The following is a 9,245-nucleotide window of genomic DNA, read 5'->3' on the forward strand; positions in this document are numbered from 1 at the left end:
CGGAAGGACTCCGTTACATCACTGACCAATCAGATGTAGCCCTTTGATGTTAGATGTTCACATCTAACATTTAAGTTATGTTGACTCTTATTTAAAAAAACTGTTGCAGTGAAATGGGACTGATGTATGAAGTTGTTTTGCTATTTGGTCGTGTATTGCAAGTTTTATCATCATCATCATCGCAATACTGATCATTTATATCGCGAGTTTTCCTCATACCGTGCAGCCAATAGTAATTATTCAGCTTTAAAGCAAATTAACTAGTAAACAAGGCTTTAATTATTAAAATAATATATCATCTCTTTTTCCATTAGGAAAAAAACTAATTACTTTGTTAATGTAATTATAATAAATCATTTGTTATCATTTGGAATAAACAATTCATCTACAATCTCCCAAAAAAAGATAGTTCATGGAATTTTTTTTTATGTCCTAATAATATAACATTTTGTGGCTGTTTTCAAGAGTCTTTCTAAAAGTAGTGTTTTAGTTTTCTTAATCACTAAATATTTACACTGACCACACCACATTGATTTTTGAATTCTTTTTTTTAATGTATGATTTATTTAGACATTTTTTTAAAAAAGTAAAAAAAAATACAATTCAAAACCACAATTACAAAAAACAAAAAAGAAAATAACCAAAAAAAAGAAAAGAGACATAAATAAATAAATAAATAAATAATATACTGTGCTACCAATCCATGTCCAGCAAAGACATTAAACACCTCGTAGCTGTTAATAGATTTGAAAGTTTACTGGGTCGTTTTTAAGGTCAAGGACATGACATGTTTTAGGAAAGATTACCAAATTTCAGAAAATTTGGATCCAGAGCCCTTAAGAGAATTCTGATTTTTTCCAGTTTAATAAAAGAAAGTGAGTCTTTAATCCATTGTGAATGAGTGGGTGGGCGAAGATCTTTTTGAATTCATTTTGAGGTGGATTTCAACTTTGTTTTGTTTATTGCCAAACATACAAAGTGTTTTATTGGATTGTATTTTTCATTTTTAACATGTACTCCACATTTTTTCTGCTTCAGACAAATGTTGATAATTCATTGGTTATAATCATTTCTAAATAAATTGAGCTTTGCCAACTTTGAGTCAAGTTTGAAACAGTGACTTTTAGAAGGACAATCAAAGACAAATCCCAGCTAAACCTCAAACATTGGGTTTGTGGAGCTCCAAGAATAACTCTTTTGTGAGGCTGTAAAACATGAAAGAAGTCTGTTGTAGAAACATCCACCCACACAGAATGCACTATATTGACCATTAAAAAGACATTGCTTTGGTCAGCTTTGCTTATCACATGGGTCTTTTAGAGGTGAAACATTTTGCAGTATATACCTAAATGGTTCTTAACAACACAAAGATGGTGTGGTCTTAGTTAGAAAATAAATACTTGCAATTCCAAAAACGTACTGGTCATACAAACATAACAACAGTTATTGATAAAAAACAAAACAAAGGGTCTTGTGTGAATATCTTCACGACAGTTTTAATTGGTTTGACCCTTGATGAATGAGAACAGCAGTTGTTAAAGAAAATTATGACAATTTCTTTAAAGTATAGATTAAATAATGACTTCATAAATGTATCTACCCTAGACATGAAAAAAAACAATACAGTCAAGCTTGAGCACTGACAGACAGGTGTGTTCTTCTGCAGTCACAGCGATCTATTCAAACCTTCAGCTTTTCTTACAGTTGACTTTTTGTGTATGTGAGGGTTTGTAAAGATGCACAGCACTCTGTCAAATCCCTCTGGAGTTTCTCTGCCCTTCTGCTGCTGATGCTAAGCTGATGTTGGCAGTTTAACTTTTATTTATACTTGTTTTTCTGTGAATTCAGTCCCACGAATATAATTTAACAGTTAAGCTGAAGGTTTTTTTTTTTTTTTTATTATTCTTTTTTTACCCTTTCATAAACATTCAGTGCTGTCAATTTTTACCTGTGGGGAGGTTCAGAGGCTTTTAAAAGAATGCATTACCTCCTGGACTTCCCGTTTTACATTTATCAGGTGTACGATAAAGATTTGCAATCAAACAGGGTTTGATGCGTGGGTTATATGATGCTTTTAAAACATCAACTAAAGGCGAGAAACCAAACCTAATCCCTAAAGCATGAGACACTCCTTCACACGCCACACACACAAACAAAAAATATATAAATCAGGAGTAAAAAAATATTGACTCACAGATAAAAATTACAGAGCAAAATCATCACATTGTAAAAGGACGGTCACAGATGGTCACTTTAACAAGATAAAAACAAATACAGGGGAAAGCAGCATGAAATGATGATGGGTGAGTTTCAATTTAAAGCTTTCAGTTATAAACTGTGAGCTTTGGATCTGACTCCCCACAGTTCAGTACTTTGATGGCCTGCTGTGATTACGCAGAACTACAGACGTGCATGTTGTTTGGTTCAACAAGAACACACGCGTTTTTCATCTGAAAATCTCTCAAGTGTGCCTCTTTGATAATGTGCAATATTCCTTTTTTGCAATTAAGAGAGTGTTAAAGTCCTCCATGATGACAGTTTGATTGATCTGATCCAATATAAAGGTGGAAAGTATATGAATGATTATAATCTCCTGATCTTTGCATCAAGAGCTTTGTTCTTGATGTCCATCTACTACTGCTGGAGAGAAATTGTAACCCCTTGATATGACTAAAATGGCAATCAAATCATAACTATCAGATCTATAAACCTAGTTTTTCTAAAGGCCACTAACTGACTTGATGTATCTGAGGTGGACTGATTACAAGAAAAACTCTGAAGTCCCTTAGAACACTGCTTTCTTTAGCAAAGCCTGTACAAATCGATTTCATTCCATTTTCTTTTACCCATCTGAAAACAGATCGTGGGGGCAGCTGTCTAAGCAAAGATGCCTTGACTTCTCTTTTCCTGGCCACTTTCTCCAGCTCCTGTGGGGGTAGATGCGTTCCCAGGCCAGTTGAGAGACATAGTCTCTCCGATGTGTCCTGGGGCCTCCTTGGGACATCCACCAAGTGGGACATGCCCGGAATACCTCCCCAGGGAGGCATCCAGGAGGCATCTGGACCAGAAGCCTGAGCCACAGTGACCCTTGTGCTTTCCTAGGCACTTTAACATTGGGAGTTGGGTCATCTAGAACCACTAGACAGTGCGCTGAACCTTTTTTCTTTAATGATTTGTGATCTTCACTGGTGTCTATGGATTACATGAAATCTTTCCACATTTATCCCCCTTTGTCATGGTAGGGAGAACACATCAATGTAAGGGTGGGGTCATCTAAGATAGCACAAGGGTTAACTGGCTCCTCTTGATGTGGAGGAGCAGCAGCTCTACTCTGAGCTCTCCAGGTGACCGAGCCTCTCACTATGGAGGACGCTCATTTCGGCTGCTTGTATTCGGGACTTTGTTTTCTTGGCTCATGACCCAGAGCTCACGACCATGGGCTTTTCTTGACCACTTTTGCGTGGTCAAGAACAATGTCCTCAGACTTAGCGTTGCTGACCCTCACACTTAGCAGCAAACTGCTCAAATGCATGCTGGAAAGCCTGGGACAACATGACAACATCATCTGCAAAGAGCAGAGGAAATCCTGTGGTCCCCAAACCAGACCCTTTCCGGCCCCTGGCTGCACCCACAAATTCTGTCCATAAAGACTATGAACAAAACCAGTGATAAAGGCCAGCCCTGCTGGAGTCCAACATGAACCGGGAACAGTTCAGACTTACTACCAGCTATGTGAACGAAGCACCTGCTCTGGTCATACTGAGACCAGAGAGTCTTTAGTAAGGCTAACCAGACCTCATACTTATAGACCACCACAAATCCTTGTTGGAAAATAAATTTTACCAGCACCATTAAAGTCCCTCCTTCATCGGAACAACAACGCTGGAGGCGAGTGAAGTTCATCCATGACTGTCAGCTATAATAACTGCTCTAGTGCTTGAGGAAGACATAATACATTTGTACATGATTAATTAAACCATTAGTGTCTAATCAAAAGTCACCAAATGAAATTCTGAATGGTTATAAAATGGTGTTTGCCCTCAGGATTATTCCAGGACCATCCTGCAGCAGTCAGCTACCAAAGGAAAAGGATTTCTGTTCATCTCTAGCTGACAGAGAAGTTATTAAAATGGCATTGTTGTCAAGGAGCCCAAAGGACAAACTACAGCAAGATGGTAAAGTCAGTGCATTTTAAATGAGATATGACATGCATAAACGAGTCCAAGGCCGCAGTGTTGACTGGCAGTAATGTATGCATTTATAGACGTATCATTATTGAAACGCAGAGCACTGAGGTTTGTGACACTCATCCCACAAGACAGGAATTAGATTCAAATGCCTTCCTGATAAGTGAAGCTTTCAAAGGCATGAGAACAGCGCCATGGTGCAGCTTCAGCATCTTAATGTTCTTATTCCCTTCATCCAGTCTTCTTTCCTTAACTCCACAGTTTGCACACATTCATGTGTGTTTTCATTTGAATAGAAGGACAAAATTCCTCTAAGCAACAACGCAGTATTTTATGCTTCCAACAAAAAGAAAATAAAAGTCTGAATAAGTGATGCATACTCAGCCATTTCTCATCGACCAGGTCGGAGGGTCAACAACACAGACTTTCAGTCACCTTGTCCAGCTCTTCAATGGGACACTAAGGAGCCTCTGGGCCATCAGACAGGTTTAATCTTCCCAGCAAAGCTAATTAATGACCAACACTGGAAATAGGCCTTTTAATACTGAAGGGCTTGTGTGTAACTCTCAGGTTAAGGCCTTAAGAAAATGACGATCTCTGCAGTTGTGTGGGCTTTGTAAAAATCAGCTATGGTGAAGAAACTTTGTAAGAATGTGAGACTCACAGGTTACTGGTAGCATTACATTTCAACCCCTAGCGATGGTCATAAATTGTGGGTGGAGGATTACATTTTTAAGAGATGGACTAAACTGACTAACAACTACATTAAAATTATTTCATAGAGTGTTTGAAAATAATTATTGACATGGTAGGTGTGAGGCGGTCGGTCATGCAGACAGCAGACAAGCTGGCTGAGGGGGTTTTGGTTGGTGGTTCTTTATTTTCAATCACGAGGAGATCCAAGACATGCTATACAGATCATATGACTTGGCTGGCCTTGACGTGCTTCTTTATTTACATCTATACCTCAGCAGCTTGATCGATAAGCTGAAGCTAAATAAACAGATGAACTCAACCGTAAGAAGTGAGCTTTTATTGCTGGGCCAGCCGGACTTCAGGGCTGGGCTCTTCTCCACTTACTGCTCAGCCTGTTGGTGCAGTCAGTCAGTCATTCTGGAGCACAGAGAAGGAAAAAACAAACATATGATGGTCATCCCTTGTGTTAGTCTTTCTCAAATATTTATTTGTAGTTGTACTATGATTTAAAATTTTACTTGCGGTTTGGTTGTATTAAATCCTTTATATGTACTTTCAGTAAACATCAATTTTCCTGTTGCTTTAAGAATTTATCTTTGTTTTTACTTTTATGTACCAAAACATTTTGTTTTCTTAACTGCAGGGTTTCCTCGGGGGGATTGTCCTCACCAGTAACTAAAGTTTCTTGGTGAACAGGGTTGATGGAGTAGGATCCCTTGGGTCTGGCTGGTTGCTTTACTCAGGGTGGGGGGTGGGGGTCCTGTGGTGAGTGTGGTGGTTGCTAATGTGAACTGATCCACATAAAATCATTTCCTCACTTCAGCAACAAGCTAGATTGGTATCTCTATTTCTATATCTACCGTTTCTCTTCTAGTAGTGGCCTATCTCTTGACCACTGTTTCCAACACAAACAGGTCTCCTTTAGCAGCCTGTGTTCTTTATGTGCTGGTCTGTATCTCCAATCTCCAATGATCCACCAGCCATATGTGGGTGGACGTGGCGAGACCGCCAAAATGCCATCTTCAACATGTCAAAGTCCCATTCCAATTATATTTTGTTGTATTTTCAAATAGTCAAATAGTCTCAGTACTGTGTAATTTTCTAGGACAAAGTTCCTGCAGAGTGACAGTACTTCATCAGAAAAATCACCTCTGAGTTGTGGACAGGACTGTGACTGTGAATGGTGACTCCTCATCATGTCTTTGTTTCCACGCTCTCCGGCTAGCTTACAGCCCCTTACAACAGGTGCAACAAAAACATTGGAGGCAAAAAGTATTGGAGCTATCCAGCTGTGCAGTTTTGAGCCAGATGCCAGCTCAGATGAGGAAAACAAAGATGTACAGTACATTGATCTATTTGTCTGCAAGTGGATCGATCGGAATGGAGAGTAGCAGGGGGCTAGTGTACCGCCGACTGCAGCACCGATGTCACTGCTACAAATCTTTTCCAACAGCATTTTTATGTCTGTTCCCTATTCAGTTTGAATGAAGAAATACTCAAAAACACAATTTTAAGCTTAATTTTCCTAACATATAAACCTCAATCATCAGGGGAAAAATAGCCACAAAAACCGATGACGTGATTTTCATTAGAGTGGGTCTTTGATCCTTTCTATTGATCAGGGAAGAAGGGATTGGATTGTAGTGAAACAGAAAATGCATTATCACATAAAAAAAAAACTGCCAAATAAACCTCTATTACCCATCACCATAATGTCTGTGAGGCAATTAAAAGTGAATCAATTAGTGGTAACAAAAGATGCACCAGTTATAAAACTATATGAAAGCCTACAGACCCTCATTATCAAAGTTGATCGGTAAAGTTGGTCATCACCACTGTCCGTTTAAAACAGCCTTTTCTCCTCCCAAACTGGCTTTACTTTTTCCAAAATATCATCCATACTGTGGTTCAGTTTTCCACCCATATTTTATGTGTCCATCTCAAACCTGTTTTTTTTTTTGTTTTTTTTAAAGCACGTTAGCTCAAGTATGTGTGATTGCCTTTCTGTGTGCATCTAATTGCTTCCATCTTACTGCTAAAATAAGAGGCTGCTGCTGCTGCAATGTTGCCTTGCCTATGCAGGCACAGCAGAGCCGAGAGGAATCAATGCAGAATTCACATCTTTGAAAATTGGTGAGATCTCATAAATAATTCATCAGATTATGTGTGTGTGTGTGTATGTGGTGGGGAGGGTATATGTGCATGTTGTGTATTTGCACTTGAACCTTTGAAAACACAGTGCTTTTTCACGAGCTGTTCATCATGTGGCCAGGACAGGAATTCTTTAGGCTGCTAGTAAATCAAGCAAAGTGCTCCTCGGACATGTCAATAACCGGCCTTCTGAATTAGTTTCTTCTGCTTCTGCTCACTCAACACTTCAGATAGGCTCTTATCAGCACTGGCACTGTAGGCGCAATTAACAGCAACAACAAAAACATGATTAAATATGACTGATACAAGATTAATATGCTTTAATTAGACAGAGAGGAGAGCTAGAAGCCGCATCACCAGCTGAGGCGCTTTGTATTCTCCGTGTGTTCCGAGCTGTGAATGCTGACTTTGTTCTGAACCTCCACATACAAACAGAAGACATTAATCTCACATCAGGAGACAAAAACAGATGGAATGGAAACATGCGACTTAAAGTTTTACGGTCTATTAATCACACTCCAGGACAGGCCTCGTTTTTCACTTTGGTCGCACAATAAAAACCCAGCTCAGATTTAATCATTTCGACTCTTGGAGCATAATTTATGTTTATAATAGTAACGTGAAAACAAACATTGCGAGGAGTCTGATGACTTTAATAATCAGTTTATGATGGTTTAAAGTTTAGTTGTGAAAAATGTTTTAACGCAGGTTTGGTAAGCCACTGATTTCTCTTCATCCAAGAAATGCCTGATAGATGAAGGGTGATTAAAATTTAATGTAGCGTGATCAGCTTGAGAAGTCCAACTTATTGCATTTTTAATGACCCATAAAACTCACGTGTTGAGGGTTTGTTTAATTATTTTGATTGCAGAACCCAACAGCTTTTTTCTGCATAGATGCATTTAGTAACACTTGGGTAGAGGACATCTAAAGATGTTAGTAAAGCATTTTTGGCAAGATTCTGGTGAAATAAATCTTTAGAGGTTCCTCACATTCATTTAATGTAAGTTGTGTCCAAAAAGGTCTGCAATGAATATCAATTGTTCATTCTTAAAAGTCCAAAATGCATGCTTCTAGCTTTGATTGGGGGTATATATTTTTATAGCAGAGTTAATCACACTTTGACAGTAAATGAGAACTGGAAAGAAAATTCCCAATTCCCTCGAATTCCAAATAGGAGGTACCTGCTGGTCCTAAAAAGCTGAAATCCCATAGACTTTCATTGAGACAAAAAAAGCTATTGCTCAGTCATTGTTTTCGTCAGAATAATCACTCTTCCTTTTACTAACATGTTCTTAATCTTAGTTTTTTTTTAAATATATTTTTGCTGTAGCGCAAGCAATTCAAATTATAAATTGACCAATCAGATGCCTCAATAAAAGTAGGTGGCCTCATATCAAAACATTTGATTGAAAAATTCTCCCGAGCTCATTTTTAGGGAAGGGGTGTGGCCTTCTAATGTGCTCACTTCAGATTGGGGAAGCGGTTCCCATAGAAATGTAGACGGACCAATTACTGAGGATGTCCGGTTCCAACATGCCGACGGACCTTTCGCAGAAAAATATTGACTGAATTGACTTCATTCGGTTGGAACCGGAAACAAGGCATTTTCTATGGGTGACGTCACACGTCCAGTTCTATATTATACAGTCAAGGACACTAACGAGTTTTGAATAATAGTGGTGGAAGTCTTATGGTGTGGAACTGGCCCATCCAGTCACTTGTTCTGTTACATAACACCAGTGCATGAGCATGAACTGTAATTCGGAATTTCACAGATTTGATGGATTAGACAGATTAGATGGTCCATAGGATTAATATCATGCAAATACATAATGTAAATATATTATTAATGATTGTTTGGGAGATTGTTCTCTAAGCTTAGACCTCAACACTGTTGAACGTTGTGTGATCTGAAATAAGCATAACCTTACTAAGAAACAATAAAAAAATCTGCTAGTTTCAAATAAACCTAGAAAAACACAATTAAATCAGGCTTATGCACCCAATTAACTCTTGTCAGAGTTGTCAGAATTAAAATAATTGATTTTTGCAGGTAAATAAATAGATAAGGAGGGATTTGTTTTAAAAATGTGTACACTCGTGTCCATGAGTTTGAAACTTGATATGTAGAGAAGCTTATATTTCCGTTTTCTGCTCTCAGAGTAAACTTAAATGTAAACCACAGAGCTCTCTGGGGATTTTTAGTCT

The sequence above is a fragment of the Oryzias latipes genome, chromosome 22, assembly GCF_053564925.1.
Source record: "Oryzias latipes strain Hd-rR chromosome 22, Olatipes_Hd-rR_3.1".
NCBI lineage: Eukaryota > Metazoa > Chordata > Actinopteri > Beloniformes > Adrianichthyidae > Oryzias > Oryzias latipes.